This window comes from Tursiops truncatus, chromosome 5, assembly GCF_011762595.2.
Source record: "Tursiops truncatus isolate mTurTru1 chromosome 5, mTurTru1.mat.Y, whole genome shotgun sequence".
Taxonomy (NCBI): Eukaryota; Metazoa; Chordata; class Mammalia; order Artiodactyla; family Delphinidae; genus Tursiops; species Tursiops truncatus.
The window spans coordinates 135798736-135817151 of NC_047038.1; the positions used below are offsets into that span (position 1 = coordinate 135798736).

General features: G+C 38.7%; 1 protein-coding gene across 1 annotated transcript in view; it reads right to left on the minus strand.

Annotated features, from left to right (window-relative positions):
• GRIA2 (glutamate ionotropic receptor AMPA type subunit 2) overlaps positions 1-18416 on the minus strand; it is a 143652-nt gene that overhangs the window by 3675 nt on the left and 121561 nt on the right. The gene's annotated exons all lie outside the window — the stretch shown is intronic.

An 18416-nucleotide genomic window follows, 5' to 3' on the forward strand; every position in this document is an offset into this window, starting at 1 on the left:
GCCAGGTACAGTTCAGAGATGACCCTAAATGTTTTTGACCAAACACACAGGAAGGCAGGACTTTTCCAAACAGTCGTAGGCGGTATATAGAATACAGACACTTCTCCATCTTTTAACATTTTGTCCTTAATAACGATTTTACTATTATGGCCAAAACGTTTTCTTTTGCAGGGACCTCATACGTCATTATGGCGCATTTTAGCTGTAAATAAAATACTGCGCCCTCAAGAAGCAATCTGAAAAGGTCACAGGACAAAATAAGTTGAAAAATACACTATATTACCTCTAGGAATAATTCAAGTTAAGAGACAAGCAAAAGGATGTCTTCACTGCTAGAATCCTAAATGATCTATTCCTAGTTAATGGCAGAGCAGGAGTCTGTGTTAATGGGTCAGGCAGATACACAGTAAGATCCTAATGCAATGCCCATTATCTAGAGAATAAAGAAAATAATGTTGGAAACCTCTATTAGATACTGACTGAAATGCTTCTAGAATAACACTGATTTTTCAAAGAAATATCCTTCGGGCATTAAAATTTTATTTTAATTAAACAGAAAAGTTTTAATGATTGTTTAAGCACCAAAATACTGTTTATTACAATATCTACTGAAAAAAAAACAACCCACATTCTGTTGGTTTTTTTTGCGGTACGCGGGCCTCTCACTGCTGTGGCCTCTCCCGTTGCGGAGCACAGGCTCCGGACGCGCAGGCTCAGCGGCCATGGCTCACGGGCCCAGCCGCGCCGCGGCATGTGGGATCTTCCCAGACCGGGGCACGAACCCGTGTTCCCTGCATCAGCAGACGGACTCTCAACCACTGTGCCACCAGGGAAGCCAAAAAAACCCCCACATTCTTAAAGGTGACATGTATGGAAAAAAAAGGAAGGCCTAACTGCAGCACTATAATTGAGGGAATATTTACCTTAAACATTAATTGACTCAAAAGCAAAGAGAGATCTCAAAAGCATCATTGAATACTTTCTTCAGAGTAAAAAGAAAGCCAAGCAGAGCTTTTTCTATTCACAGTTTTCTCAAGTGACTTCCACTCCTCTTGGGGGAGGTGACTGTGAATAACCCCTTTTATTATCCTAATACAGGAAGTCTGAAATGGAAACTTGAACTTGAAAACTTCCTTTTAAGGTTCATGAGGCTTTGGGACTTTTTGTTTGTTTGTTTTTTACTCTAAGGAATTTAAAAATATAAGCTTGATCATAAAAAAAGCCAGAATAAATCAAATAAGCCGACATAATATAAATCCAAATTTGCTTAAAATGCTGCCCTAGGGAGAAGAGTAGCTTTACATATATGCGAAAGCATTGATTTTGGTGAAAATTCATGGTCAAGAGTAAATGAAGTATGGAGTAGGCTTACATCGCTGGAGTTTAGAATACATGTAACAGGGAGAGGTGCTCAGACATTGGCTGCATTTTTTTATTGTCCCCAAGTGCATAGGGGCTGCAGGGCTGAGACAGCCCATGGGCCATGTCAGCCCTGTTGTCTGGGTTACGAAAAGACCCAGATGTCCTTCCCCAAAGGTATTTTCACCCCAAATTTATAGAAGTTTCTTACCCATTAAGAATATGTCGATCCTTTAATAATGTACCTAAACCACTCTTAAACCTATTTCTATTTCTAAACAATGCCCTTTCTTGAGATTATAGATTTAAAACTTCATTACCTAGTCAATCAGGCTTCCTCTCTGTCATGAAAATACATCTATGAGGTTCACTGAAAGCTCCATGAGGACGCCAACTAGGGAAATGTTAACCTCGTGACCATAGTGAATGGCACAATATCTTGCACATATATGCTCATAATTAATGTATGCTAAGTGAAAATTCTGGAATTGCTTAGAAAGAATAAGACCATTTTTTATTTATCTGCCTCTTTGCCTACTGGAGAAGACATTTATATTGTTGTATTCTCCTCTATTCTGCCCTCATGTTCTCTACCAAATTGGAAGCTGATACAATATTTGTCTCTGAGTATATATCATGAAATATTATTAAACTTCAAGATCTTTTGGTAATGTGAATTCCCACAAAAAACAAGTGATATTGGAACCCAGCAGAACCCTGTAGCTCATCGCCCCAACCCACTGCCAAGTACAAAGGCCCCTGCACGTCTCCTGCCTCTGGTCTTAGAAAAGTTGAAGTCTCCCAGGCCTCCCTGAGTCACAAAGAGTGGCCTCGAGCAGTTAACGATCAGGACAACAGAGTCACAGACTCAGTGTCTGATGCACCTTCCTGAGTTGTTTCACAGATACTGTAACTGCCACCAGCGGGAAAAAGCCAGACTGCAGCCATGACATAAGCTCCTCCAACTTGAGCAGTACTGAGTCTACGGCCAGCACAATTCCGAGAACTGGCCTCAAGAGAAGGGGGTTAACACGACTGCTCATAATAATCTATGTCTTTGTGGGCATCAAAATAATTGTAGCTTGTTCTATAAAGGAGCAACTAAAATTGTCAGCAAAGAGATGCTACGGACCCATGTCGACATCCTCCACTCTGAGAATACAGAGCCCCACGTCAGCAGGAAGAAGTGACAGAAGATGGACCTTCGCCCCTGATCCCATAAAAATGGAATGATGATTGACGGTGGGGAATTGAAAGCAGCTCTTTGCCCATTTCCCATTTCCCCATTTCTGTCCCCCTCTAACCTTAAAAACCTAATTATAGGAATGAGATCACTAAGCAATGTAACTTAACTCCTGACTTATGCTCTCCTGAATGTACACCACGCCTTGCCCAACGTGTTGATTCTTCTCCTAGTTTAAAAGGAGGAAGAATGAAGAATTCAGCAGGTAAAAATGAGTAGCTCTCCACCCCCAACAGCTGCCCTAAGCAATCCTGCAGGCAGGTCACACGGGCAAGATAACGTTGGAAGAACGTCAGCCAGCCTGCACGCCATGAAGGATGAAGCGGAACCCAACCTCCTGCCTCGATAATTCACTGCGATTCTTTCCCCATTTTCCCCTTGAAAACCTATCATGACTGAGCAGAATCTTCGGAGTTGGTTTCAGGACAAGAGTCCACCTTCTCACCGGGTTGCTGGCTTTTCTGATTAAAGCAGTTTTCTTACTACCAACACTTGCCTCTCTAACTATTGGCTTTTGAGTGGCGAGCAGCTGAACCTCAGTTTGGTAACAATATCAAATGTTTTGGAACAAAATCATAGGCTGATAGATTTCAAAATGAAGTTACACAATTTTTGAAATAAAATCATCCATGAAATATGTCAATTATTCCAAGTGTGAAATATCAATTTTGGATCATTAAAATATTACATAAAATGTTTCATAAATATGGCTGCTCTTCAGAGAAAATCCAAAAACTAGCAACGAAGTAAAAGGAAAAATACAAATTAAACTCAAGATAACTTCTCTTTAAAGACTACAGTTCTGAGAGGACATTTAAATGACGTGAGTCATGTCAAAGCAAATATTCACTAAGTGAAGAAAAATGTCCTATTTCATTCATAACTGCTTTCTCATTAGTTTCAATATATTTCTCAACGTATGAATAGAATATTCTTTCTAAAGAGTAAAGGCTTTTAACAAGCAATCTAGGAACAAAATGCACACAGCTATATAGTGTTTTGATTAAGTTACTCGATCCCTGTCTTAGTGGTTTTTGTCTCACCTGGAAGATAAGCAAGTTCTGACATGTCAATCTAGATCTACAAAGTACAAGCTTCTATTAAGTTAAATCAGTCACTGTTAATAATCAGGCTTCACACATATTATAACATGGCATTTAAACTGAGCAGGAGTTTATGATAGAATTGTGGATTAATAAAATCTACAAATTATCTAAGATCTGAACATACGCATTGCTGACTTCCATAAAACTAAAAGGAATTTTTTCATAGGTCGGAATTTTTGAAAGTTACACATTTTTTTCACAATGGGTTAATCCATTTGTCTCCCAGGTGTTAGTTCACTGTTTACTTTCTTAACAAAGTTAGTGAAATGCGTTCATAACCATATGTGCTCAACAATATTTGTCTGAACAGATCTGGCCAAAGGTGTGCAAGTACAGTAATTCACCAACAATACAATTCTGTTATGTTGAAAACTATCATCCGTTAGGACAAGGCATTTATTGATTTGAACTTTCTAGCTGCCTTCAAAGAAAGAATAGGAAAAATCAGACTACATTTTGTAGTGAGAGACAGTTCAAGGGATTTGTGTTTCATTTCTATTGACAATATCAGAAAAGTTGTTAGTCTGAACTAAGTAACTAAATAGGTGATGCCTAGAAATCCTGTTCTCCAAAACCACAGCAATCAAAAAAGTAACCTCCAGGAAAGCAATCCAAAGGCAAAGTGAAATTCTCCCCTAGGCTCCCATCCAAGAGCCTGAATGATAATTTATCATTATTTTATTGCCAAGACAATGTTTCATTTCACCCAATCTGCAAGCTAATGGTCTGATACACTGGAAAGCACACTACAGTCTTCAGCCTCTTGACCACTTGTTTCTTAGAATATATTTACAAATAGACTAAAATGAAAAAAAAAAACCCCAAAAAACAGGGATTTTTTCCCCGGGTTAATAATGATCCCATACACAAAAAATAGAACTTCCTATTAATATTCTGTATTTCAGCAATTCAAATTATAGACATTATTCTACATCAAAAGCATCCAGAAAATTTGGGCAACTTTCTGAAAAATGCAAGTCACACACTGATCAAATGGATTCAATCAGCCTCTTTGTGCGGACTTCAAAAATGAGCGCCAGGCTACCCTCGTAAGCAGTGTCTAAATCTGAGCATGTTTCAGCACAGGAGAAGAGGGGGCACAAGCAAACCATTCTGACCTTTTAAGTAAACCACATACTTTTCCGTCATTTGTAATACTAGTCTGAGTTCTTGTCCTGAGAGAAGACATTGATGCGATGAAGAAGGAAAATGAAGGGCTGGGGCGCTGGCCTCCAGTCTCTGTTTCCAAGATGGCCCTAGGTAAAAGGTCTAAGTCTTTCTCAGTATTATTACGATCTCCTTTCCTACCTCTCTGCAAGTCTAAGCCTCCACCACAGCTAAGCCAAGAAACGCTGTATTTTCTAAGTTTACATATTAAATCAAGGAAACTGCTCTTTCAGGAAGTATGATAAAATGAAGTGAACTTCTTCAGGATGGCATCTGCCATCACATTTGGATGACGAGATAAGTGACACTTTGTTAAGAGGAGATAAATCACAGCTTGGTCAAGACAACACTGATTACCTTGTGTTTCTTAAGGAGTCAAGGCTCTTTGAACATGGCTGTTCAATTCCCTTCCCATATTTTGATATGACATTAGTCATAGGGATATCAATTGGACTAGTATTTCACAGGAAATAATTTTAATATTTCCTTAGAGAGAAAATATACCCATTGTCTAGTACCGTTGGGGAAAAGTTCTATATAAAGTAAACACACCCGAGATAATTATATCTAAGAAAACAATGGCTTCTTTTCTTGTGAAAGAAGCCAACAGTCATTGTAATTTAATTTTATTTTTTCCTCATATACAGTAATACAGGCATTAATTTCTCTACCAGCTAAATAAGCCATTTCCCTGTTGGGAAAAAGCAACTTTTTAAAGGAAATGATTATTATCCTTATGAAACATATACATGTTTTCAAGAGTTAAGAAAATACTGGTGCTGCCTGGTAGACATTCCTTACTGCTTACTCTATTAACTCTTACACAGTTCACTTTCTAAAAAAAAAAAAACAAAGCAAACAAAAAAACAAAAACAAAAAAACCTTATTTACCCACTACTTTCTAATAAAATATCGAATACCTTCTCACAATGTCAGCAGAACATTTTTTGCTAGCATGGGAGTTCTGAATGATTTCCAAATACGAATGACGTCCAAAGGTTCTAAACAGAGATTCCTGAACGGCTGATATGACTTTACCCCAGGGGTCAGTTTATAAAGTTGTTGGAGCCCCACTCCCCATTATAATACTTTTTAGATCTCACTTTCAATTTGAACATTAATAGAGACACTTCTCAAGAAAACCTCTCTTTTCTTTCTAGGAAAATTATAATGTCTGAGATAGTATAACAACTAATAAGAAGGTAATTCTATCTGTGGGTGAAACACCTTGACCTAGAGCCGCCTGAATGTGAAGATTAGAGTCATTCATAACTTGTGAATAAATAACCTATATTTTCTAAGCCATTTGGTTGACATTCTATAAAAATGTGTATTTAAGACAAAAGAGAATTGCCCTTCCTTTTACAATTTCATCATTTTTCCTGATTCTTTAGCATTCCTGTGGAACTCATAGCAGGGCCCATCGCTTCATTCTAGATGTCAGCAGAAATTCACACTGTTCCTGGAAACAACTACTTTTATCAGGCAAAAAAGAATTCCACAGTAGTGGGATTGCTGGATCATATGGTAATTCTATTTTTAGTTTTTTAAGGAACCTCCATACTGTTCTCCATAGTGGCTGTATCAATTTACATTCCCACCAACAGTGCAAGAGGGTCCCCTTTCTCCACACCCTCTCCAGCACTTATTGTTTGTAGATATTTTGATGATGGCCATTCTGACCGGTGTGAGGTGATATCTCCCTGAGAAAACCATAATTCAAAAAGATGCATGCACCCCAATGTTCATTGGAGCACTATTTACAATAGCCAAGACACAGAAGCAACCTAAAAGTCCATCGACAGAAGGATGGATAAAGAAGACGTAGTACATATATACAAATATTACTCAGTCATATAAAGAAAAGAAATAGGTAATTTGTAGAGATGTGGACGGACCTAGAGTCTATCATACAGAGTGAAGTAAGTCAGAAAGAGAAAAACAAATATTGTATATTAACGCGTATATGTGGAATCTAGAAAAGTGGTACAGGTGAACCTAGTTGCAGGGCAGGAATAGAGATGTAGATGTAGAGAACGGACATGCGGACACAGCGGGGGAAGGGGAGGGTGGGATGAATTGAGAGATTAGGATTGACATGTATACACTACCATGTGTAAAACAGATATAGCTAGTGGGAACCCGCTATATAGCACAGGAGGCTCAGCTCGGTGCTCTGTGATGACCTAGGTGGGTGGGATGGGAGGGGGTGGGAGGGAGGTCCAAGAGGGAGGGGGGCTATGTATACATATAGCTGAATCACTTCTTTGTACGGCAGAAACTAACACAGTTATAAAGCAAATTATAAAGTAAATCAATTGTATTCCAATAAAAATAATTAAAAGCCAAAAGAAAAAAAAGAAATTCCACATAGGTTTCATTCTGTTATTCTTTGCTGTTTACAAGTATGCCATCCCTACACAAATTTGTCTGTGCTTCTGAGTTATAGTCACTTATTTGAGATCAAAATTTTAAAAATCCACAAGCATACCCTGGAATTTTAATTTTCTGTAGTAAGTTTCCCCCCGAGTAGAGTGTATCTGTTGTTCATCTTCTATTCTATTTTTTTCGTTCCCACCATGTGGCTTGTAGGATCTTGGTTCCCCGACCAGGGATTAAACCTGGGCCCTCGGCAGTGAGAATGTTGAGTATTATGCTCTGAATGTCTGACAGAATTCACCTGTGAAGCCATCTGGTCCTGGACATTTGTTTGTTGGAAGATTTTTATTTTTTTTATTTATTTTTTTGCGGTACGCGGGCCTCTCACTGCTGTGGCCTCTCCCGTTGCGGAGCACAGGCTCCAGACGCGCAGGCTCAGCGGCCATGGCTCACGGGCCCAGCCGCTCCGCGGCATGTGGGATCCTCCTGGACCGGGGCACGAACCCGCGTCCCCTGCATCGGCAGGTGGACTCTCAACCACTGCGCCACCAGGGAAGCCCCATTCTTTGTTTTTTATTGATCCTCTGGATATTTTCAAATGACTTGTCTTGAGTTTTCTGATTCTTTCTTCTGCTTGATCAAGTCTGATGCTAAATCCCTTTAGTGAATTTTTAACTCTGTAGTCTTCTCCTCCAAAATTTGTTTGGTTCTTTTCTTTATATTTTTTACCTCTTCATTAATATTCTCAGTTTGTTCATGCATCATTTTCCTGAGCTCTTTGAGCATTTTTGTAACAGTTATTTTGAATTCTTTGTCAGGTAATCCATGTAGCTCCATTTTTTAGGTGGGTTTATGGAGATTAATTTTTTTTCCTTCGACACATTTTTCTGTGGTTGTTTTTCAGTGTTTTGTAAGTTTATGCTGGGATCTGTGCATTTTAAAAAACAGCCCCCTCTCCCAGTCTTTATGGACCCACTTTGTATAGGGATAGACCTTCACCAATCAGCCAGGTTTCATATTCTACAGGCCTCTCAGACATTTTCTGTGGATGTGTTTTCTTTGGAGCTGTGTGTGTGAACTCCCAATTAGAAGGATTTGCCAGTATCTTTTTTCCAAAGCTCATAATCTCTTGCTCCTTCGGTGTCTGTCTGTAGTATTGCAGGTTCTCTACAGCTAGAATAAGCCTCCGAGCTCTTTTTTATTCTCAGTGGACCCCAGGCTTATAAAGTATGCTGGGCCCAAGTCAGGCAAGACAGAGGCAGTCCCCAAGGTACCCCACAAAAGGCCAGAACATTGCATGCACATGCCACTTTTGTCCTACCCCCCACAAGGGAGTGGCCACCCAGCTGTACTGGCTTCTTTCTGGTGGACCACAGGTCTCTGAAGCAGCAACAAACAATTAGCTCCCTCCCATTCTCAGCAGCCCCCAGACACCTAGCATATGCCAGGTCCCAGCAGTGCTCTGAAGCAGGCAAGTCAGAAACCAGCCCCTCGAAAAGCCAAAGTAATGGAACTACACTCCAACTTGCTCCTTCCTTCCCAAAGGGAAGCTGGGAGTTGGGGGTTTTCCCCCAGTTTTCCCACACTGAGCTGGAAGGGAGGGTCTATGGTGAGTGCGTGCTGGGCCAAACCTTCACCTTTATTCTCAGCAGCCCCCAACCTGGTGCCATTTCAGGCAAGACAGAACCCAGTTCCTTTGAAAATTCAGAACCTGAAAATACAGTCAAGTCTTCTCTTTCTCTCCCTAGAGAGAAAAGCCAAGAGCTGGGTGTTTCCTCCCGATGGTGGTATGCCGCGCCAGGTAACTACAGCCAGCGAGGCCGTGAATTTTCCCACAAGGTTTGACATGGCTGGTTTCACACTCACTTGGTTTGCAGGAGCCTCTTAACTGGTTTCTCACAAAGAGAATCAGTCAAGGTATTGCTGCTGAGTCAGGGTCTCTGGGGGGAAAGAGGGTCTGGGTTTGCCCACTACCTTCTGACATCACCCCCTTGGCCCTTTGTTTCCTCAGATGCAATCTTAAATATCACTTTTGGGGACCCTGACCATATCTGACATTGCTTGATTTCCCCAACTGCCTTTTTTTTTTCTAAAATCTCATTTCCCTGTGAACATAAGTAGCCACCTTCACTAGCACCTTGTTTTTGATCATCCCTCAATATGATATAGAGCAAAATTATATGATGGAAACGTGAAGTGTGAATTATATCAAGTTTTCCTTCAAATATCGAAAGTCCAATTAAGGAATTCTCAAAATTTTATCAACAATATTTATATTTAGTTCAGATTTTGATTCCAGTATATTTAAATGATCACAAAATTCTATTTCTATTCTCTACAGTACTCTTTGACTGCATCTGTTACCATGGCAACTAGTGCAAAATAGCCAATAAAGACAGGCATGATGATTCTTTTACTTAAACACAAGAATAAAGTGAGTTGAACACTAAGTCATCTAAAGTACTTGCAGAGGTTTATACCGATATTCATCTTCTCCTACACATCTAAACAGAAATTTTAGAAGAGTTTTGAGATGAGAGACTAATCTCAAATTTCATCTGTTGTTTGAAACTTTTTGGCTGGAATAATTATGCTCATGACCTCATGGTAATGTGAAAGGAGCACGGGAGCATTTTCTCTTTAATATGGACGATGACAGAAAGCCTCCTGTAATTTGATAAGAGTCAGATTATCCTTCCAGTGGATAATGTGAGTTCTCATCTCTCCTTTGAGTCACACGGTGATCTCTAAATGAAATGACCAGATGGACACAGATATTTGCTGAGAACGGCCATGGAAAGAGGACAAGGACCAAAATGACATAGTTATTCTCAGAGAAGCTACCACGTTCCACAATAATCATAACTCAGCAAGCAGACATACCCTTTTCTTTTTCCTTCCACAGCACTTTGATCCCACAAAGGACCATTCAGTATGGTCTCTCATACATTTATCTCTGAATTTGGAAACCACTTAATGAAATGCAAGGTCTTTAAACTGATTTTAAAGGAAATGGCCAAGTCTTATAAAATTTAGACGTTTCTTTCACTGTTAAACCAGCCATTTTCAGCTGAAATGATAGAACACAGACATACCCCAGGCAGCTTAAGCTTAGCTTAAAGAGTTAAGTAGCCTTAAGTCTTTAAGAATTCAATACTGGGGGGACCTTCAAGATGGCAGAAGAGTAAAGACATTGAGATAACCTCCCTCCTCACAAATACATCGAAAATAAACCTACAAGTGGAACAACTCCTACAGAACACCTACTGAACGCTGGCAGAAGACCTCAGACTTCCCAAAAGGCGAGAAACTCCCCACATACCTGCGTAGGGCAAAAGAAAAAGGAAACACAGAGACAAAAGGATAGGGACGGGACCTGCATCTCTGGGAGGGAGCTGTGTGGACAAAGAAGAGAAAGGGAAATCTCTCCCAGCAGCCTCAGGAGCAGCGGATTAAATCTCCACAATCAACGTGATGTACCTGCATCTGTGGAATACCTGAATAGGCAACGAATCATCCCAAATTGAGGAGGTGGACTTTGGGAGCAACTGTAGACTTGGGGTTTGCTTTCTGTGTTGAATTTTTTTCTGGTTTTATGTTTATCTTAGATTAGTCTTTAGTACTTATTATCATTGGGGATTTCTTTATTGGTTTGGTTGCTCTATATCTTTTTTTTTTTCCCTTCCTTTTTCCCTTTTTGTATGTGTATGCTTCTTTCTAGGATTTTGTCTGTTTAGGTTTGCTTTTACCATTTGTCTTAGGGTTCTGCCTTTGTTTTTTTTTTCTTTCTTCCTTTTATTATGAGCCATGTGGCTGGCAGGGTCTTAGTGCTCCAGCCAGGTGTTGGGCCTGAGCATCTGAGGTGGGAGGGCCGAGTCCAGGACACTGGACCACTAGAAACCTCCCAGCCCCACATAATATCAATCAGCGAGAACTCTCCCAGAGATCTTTGCCTCAACACTATGAGCCAGCTCCACCCAAAGGCCAGCAAGTTCCAGGGCTTGAGGCCCCATGCCAAACACCAAGCAAGATAGGAACACAACCCCACCCATTAGCAGAGAGGTTGCCTAACATCATACTAAGTTCACACACACACCAAAACACACCACTGGCTGGAGCCCTGCCCACAAGAAGGACAAGATACAGCCCCACCCACCAGAGCACAGGCACCAGTCCCTCCACCAGGAATTTTACACAAACCACTGAACCAATCCCACCCACTGTGGGAAGACACCAAAAACAACGGGAACTACGAACGTGCAGCCTGCAAAAAGGAGACCCCAAACACAGTAAGTTAAGCAAAATGAGAAGACAGAGAAACACACAGCACGTGAAGGAGCAAGGTAAAAACCCACCAGACCTAACAAATGAAGAGGAAACAGGCAGTCTACCTGAAAAAGCATTCAGAATCATGATAGTAAAGATGATCCAAAACCTTGGAAATTGAATGGAGAAAATACAAGAAACGTTTAACAAGGACCTAGAAGAACTACAGAGCAAACAAACAATGATGAACAACACATTTACATGTCATTTACAGATGACATGATACTATACATAGAGAATCCTAAAGATGCTACCAGAAAACTACTAGAGCTAATCAATGAATTTGGTAAAGTTGCAGAATACAAAATTAATGCACAGAAATCTCATGCATTCTGATACACTAATGATGAAAAATCTGAAAGAGAAATTAAGGAAACACTCCCATTTACCACTGCAACAAAAAGAATGAAATACCAAGGAATAAGCCTACCTAAGAAGACAAAAGACCCATATGCAGAAAACTATGAAACTGATGAAAGAAATTAAAGATGATACAAACAGATAAAGAGATATACCATGTTCTTGGATTGCAAGAATCAACATTGTGAAAATGACTATACTACCCAAAGCAATCTACAGATTCAATGCAATCCCTATCAAACTACCAATGGCATTCTTCACAGAATTAGAACAAAACATTTTACAATTTCTATGGAAACACAAAAGACCCTGAATAGCCAAAGCAATCTTGAGAAAGAAAAATGGAGTTGGAGGAATCAGGCTCCATGACTTCAAACTACACCACAAAGCTACAGTAATCAAGACAGTATGGTACTGGCACAAAAACAGAAATATAGATCAGTGGTACAGGAGAGAATGCCCAGAGATAAACCCACAAACATACGGTCACCTTAGTTTTGAAAAAGGAGGCAAGAATATACAATGGAGAAAAGACAGCCTCTTCAATAAGTGGTGCTGGGAAAACTGGACAGCTACATGTAAAAGAATGAAATTAGAACACTCCCTAACACCATACACAAAAATAAACTCCAAATGGATTAAAGAATTAAATGTAAGACCAGACACTATAAAACTCTTAGAGGAAAACATAGGAAGAACACTCTTTGACATAAACCACAGCAAGATCTTTTTTGACCCACCTCCTAGAGTAACGGAAATAAAAACAAAAGTAAACAAATGGGGCTTAATTAAACTTAAAAGTTTTTGCAGAGCAAAGGAAACCATAAACAAGACAAAAAGACAACACTCACCTCCGTGGTTAAATTTATTCCCAGGTATTTTATTATTACTGGTACAATTGTAAATTTTTTTCTTAATTTCTCTGATAGTTTGTTATTAGTGAAGAGAAAAATAACAGATTTCTGCATATTAATTGCATATACTTCAATAAAAATAAAAACAAAAATTAACAAATGGGACCTAATGAAACTTAAAAGCTTTTTTGCACAGCAAAGGAAACCATAAACAAGACGAAAAGACAACAGTCACAATGGGAGAAAATATTTGCCAGTGAAACAACAGACAAAGGGCTAATCTCCAAAATATACAAACAGCTCATGGAGCTCAATATCAAAAAAACAAACAATCCAGTTAAAAAGTGGGGGGAAGACCTAAATAGACATTTCACCAAGGAAGTCATACAGATGGGCAAGAGGCACATGAAAAGACGCTCAACATCACTAATTATTAGAGAAATGTAAATCAAAACCACAATGACCAAAAAAAAAAAAAAAAAAAAAAAACCACAATGACGTATCATCTCACACCGGTCAGAGTGGCCATCATCAAAAAATCTACAAACACAATAAATGCTGGAGAGGGTGTGGAGAAAAGGGAACCCTCTTGCACTGTTGTTGTGAATGTAAATTGATACAGTCACTATGGAGAACAGTAAGGAGGTTCCTTAAAAAACTAAAAACAGAACTACCATATGACCCAGCAATCCCACTACTGGGCTCATACCCTGAGAAAACCATAAATCAAAAAGAGTCACGTACCACAATGTTCACTGCAGCACTATTTACAATAGCCAGGACATGGAAGCAACCTAAGTGTCCATCGACAGATGAATGGATAAAGATGTGGCACATATATACAATGGAATATTACTCAGCCATAAAAAGAAATGAAATTGAGTTATTTGTAGAGAGGTGGATGGACCTAGAGTCTGTCATACAGAGTGAAGTAAGTCAGAAAGAGAAAAAACAAATACTGTATGCTGACACATATATATGGAATCTAAAAAGAAAATGTTTCTCACGGACCTAGGGGCAGGACAGGAATAAAGACACAGACGTAGAGAATGGACCTGGGGACACGGGGAGGGGGAAGGGCAAGCTGGGATGAAGTGAGAGAGTGGCATGGACATATATATACACTACTAAATGTAAAATAGATAGCTAGTGGGAAGCAGCCGCATAGCACAGGGAGATCAGTTCGGTGCTCTGTGACCACCTAGAGGGGTGGGATAGGGAGGGTGGGAGGGAGATGCAAGAGGGAGGGGATATGGGGATGTATGTATATGTATAGCTGATTCACTTTGTTATACAGCAGAAACTGACACACCATTGTAAAGCAAGTAAACTCCAATAAAGTTGTTAAAAAAGAAATAAATGAACTTTGGTTACTGTCTCACACCATATCAAATATCAGTGCTAGACGGATTGTATGCCTCATGTGAATGGTAAAACAAGGTTTTAGTAGAAGAACATCTTCATAATATTGGGGCAAAGATTTATTAAACAGGACACAAAAATCCTTAACCATAAAAGAAAAGATTGGTATATTGGACTTCATAAAAATTAGTGCTTTCTGGTCTTCAAAGGTCACCATTTGGAAAGTGGAAAAGCAAACCAAAGAGAAGGTGTGTATAATAATACATCAGACCAAAAACTCATTTCATTAAAATTTAAAGAAGCCCAGCAAATCAATAGGAAAAAGACAGACAACCCAATAAATATTAACAAGTGACTTGAACAGGCACTTAACAAGTGAAAATTTCCAAATGGTTAATAAAGGTATAAAAAGGTATTCCATATATCATTACTTCTCAGATAGATGCATATTAAAACCACAGTAAAATACACACTCACCATAATGGATGAAATACACACTTGCCAGAATGGCTAAAACTAATAAAGCTCATGGTACCTAGTACTTCTGAGGAGGTAGAGCAACTGGAACTCTCATACATTGTTGCTGGGAGTTTAAATTGTTACAAGCACTATTGAAAACTATTTGGCAATATCTTCCACAGCTAAATATGCATCCATCCTATAATTTAGTAGTTTTATTCTTATGTATAAACCCAAGAGAAATGAGTGCATGTGTGCACTGAAAGATGTGTACAGGAATGTTCATGGCAGCTTTAGACATAAAAGCCAAAAATTATACACAGCCCAAATGTCCACCAATGGTAGAATGGATCAATTTTAATATACTTATATGATGCAATACTACAGAGTAATAAAAAAAGAGCAAACTCTTGTTATTGTTACATGCAACAACATAAGTGAATTTCACAGACATTACGATGATCAAATAAAACCAGACACGAAGACTAAGGAGTGTATAATTCCATTTACAGGAAGGTCAAGAACAGACAAAAGTAGAATACTTTTGTGACAGAAGTCAGAAGAGTGGCTACATTTGAGTAGGGACTGGGAGCCTCATCTTGATCTAAGTGATGGTTATATGGGTGCACATATATGTAAAAATTCATTGAGCTGTCACTTAAGATCTGTGCACTTTATACGTCATACTGCATTAAAAATATGATCACTAAAAAAAAAAAAATCAATACTGTCCTCAGATGCTGTGTGGAATGGTGAGAACATTTAAAATGCCAGAGAAAGAAAACTGCCAAGCAGGGAGCAAATGATTTGAACTTGTCCTGGATTATCTAGAGAAGTCTTGGACATGCAGAATTGTCAGCTGTGCAGACTTTCATGACTAATCAAGCTCCCCAAAAAACTAAGGAAGAAAAATCTGTAATAATATGACTAACCACACCAGAGTGACTTAGAACATATCCACGTAGTGCTGTTTGTTCCTAATTTATTCACATCCAGCATTGATTTAGTACTGAGTGCTTTAGAAACTATTTAAAGAGTTAAGCATGACTGAAAGATCTGTAAAGGGTCTATTTTGATATTAGTAACATACATATAGTCAACTATACCCACTTCATCTCCATAATATTTGAAAGATATATGTATGTATATGTATTCATGTATATAAAGTTAAGAAATATGTGTATGTATTTGTACATTTATATATACAAAGCTAGGTATATATACATATTTCTACCCACACAGAAATAGGTGATATATAGGAAACTATGGCAGAAAGATCTTTAGCTATACCAGAAATAAATAAGTATGGAGAACCACCACAAATTAGTGAAATCTGTTCTATAAAATACCAGTAAGGAAATCATGCTTGCATTATTGCTAAACACAAGCAATAAGTGGAACAAAATGTAACTATAATGAAATAGCACTTAATCCAGCTCTATACAGAAGCTGCTATAATGGCTAAAACATTTTTATTTACAAATATATTGCAATCAATATTTTATATAGTAACGTAAATAAGTGTATCTTATGCTAGAGAAGGAATTGAAAAAAAAAGGTTGCTGTCTTTAAAAGGATAAATTGTTGTAATTCTCTTGTATTTGTGGTTATTATATGGTAAAGGAAAATTTCAAACCAGTCTTTTCAGTCAGGTAAGGCACACCTGCATTAATACTATGTTTTATCTATCATTTATACTCTCTGGAAACTCTGTGAAAAGTCTACAATGCTGGATAACAACAATATGGATTCTTATCTGACTAAATCAATCTTCTGAGAACGGCATAATTAACTTCACTTAATGAGAAGGGGAATACCTTTATTTTGACCATATTTTAGGATCTCTTCCTTCCAACGCCAGCATAATTAAAGGAGACCACTTACTCAGAGACACACAGAGTAAGATACACAGATTGCAGTGGGGGGATTTAGGATAGGCATGAAGTACTTCCTTTTCGCAAGTTAATACTTCTGTTTCATGGATTGACAGGCCAATGGTAGGTTTATTTATAAAGCCATTTTCTATTCCCCACATCTAAGTTTCTGTAGGAAAATAATGCACATAGTTCTTACAAAATCATCTTCTGCTCATCTAATTCAAGATCTGTCCTCTTTTATTGAGAGAAGAAATTATCAAAATGTGAAAGTCTAAAATTAGTGGTGTATAATTGATAGCCTAATTCTTTCTTAATTATAGGTGTGTTACAGTGGCGCTATAATTAGGCAAGAGCAGCAGCTCCAAAGTGAGTCAGACTTTACCTTTCACTCTATATGAGGATGTACACGGGTTCCGAGAGCAGAAAACTCTGGAAAAGGAAGATGCAGGGTCTATTTCTTCACACCTCTTGTTGGTTACAAGATTGTCCCCTATTTCCTCTCTCTAGCACAACAAAGTAAATATTCCATTCATATTTGTTTTACCGAGTATCACTTAAAGAACATACAGATTTTTAAATTAGAAAATTTACAGCTGAAATTGGAATTCTAAAACTAATGCACACACGCTGACTTCCCTAAAAAAATATTAATATAGGGCTTCCCTGGTGGCGCAGTGGTTGAGAGTCCGCCTGCCGATGCAGGGGACGCGGGTTCGTGCCCCGGTCCGGGAGGATCCCACATGCCACGGAGCGGCTGGCCCCGTGAGCCATGGCCGCTGAGCCTGCGCGTCCGGAGCCTGTGCTCCGCAACAGGAGAGGCCACAACAGTGAGAGGCCCGCGTATCGCTAAAAAAAAAAAAAAAAAAATTAATATAACCCATAATTATTAAATTATGTACCTGAAATCTGATTTAAAAAATCTTTAGATTTAAATTGAGTAATTATCATCCTAACGATGACAAAACAGATTCCTATAAATGACATGAAATATTCTTCTTATAATTTGATATAAGATGCTTTCATCCCTTCAAAGATGTATCTTTAGTTAATTATCATTAATGTATCATTAGTTAATACTGGGACAAAAGACTAGGCTCTCAGAACTCCGAATTCTGTTTTAAAACTGGCCCTTTAATCTCTAAATGGTCTTAAACCAGTTATTTTTCCATCTTTTAGTTAGTTATACATCTTTAAAATTCAGACAGTGACCACCTTCTCCAATCAGTTTCTCCAATGGCTAAATCCAAAGCTCCTGCTGTGATAAAATCAGAAAGTTGACTTTCTGATAGACACTGTGACAGTAGAAAGTTTATAATAATATAAATGATAAAACCCCTCTTCATAAACAGCATAAGAAACAAAAAACTATCAGTAACGCCAAATGAAGCCACATTAGGAAACATAAGATAACTGTTAGAACGTTAAGTATTAGCAACTGGTAAAAGTTGTGTCTTCCACGTGTAATGAGCTGTCTCGGGCATTAGAGTAAGTATTAAATATAAGAGATGGCCAGAGAACAAAAAGCACAGTACCTGTCCTCAGTCTGGGGCCAGCCCACTCCCTCTGCATCCCCACTCCTGGGGGATCAGGCACCACGATGGTCAATCTCCCATCACTCACCCTGTTCTGCACCCACCTTCCAGGAGCCCCAAACGCCCCTGAGGTTAGAGGACAGTTGAGACAGAGGACGACCCAAGTGTGTGGTGAATGTTAATTTTAGGAACAGAAGCAAGGAGCATTTCCTTTGCGCCTCTTTCCACCGTAAGCTTAGAAATTCAACCAGACTACTGCTAATAGACAGATTGTAGAACATAACCTAGGTTTTAAGGGGAAAAATGAAAATCAATGAAAATCAATGATATTTGGCCTTTATAATGTCTATGAATTAGCTCCAGCTCATCCAATACGTTTAGAATAACGCTCT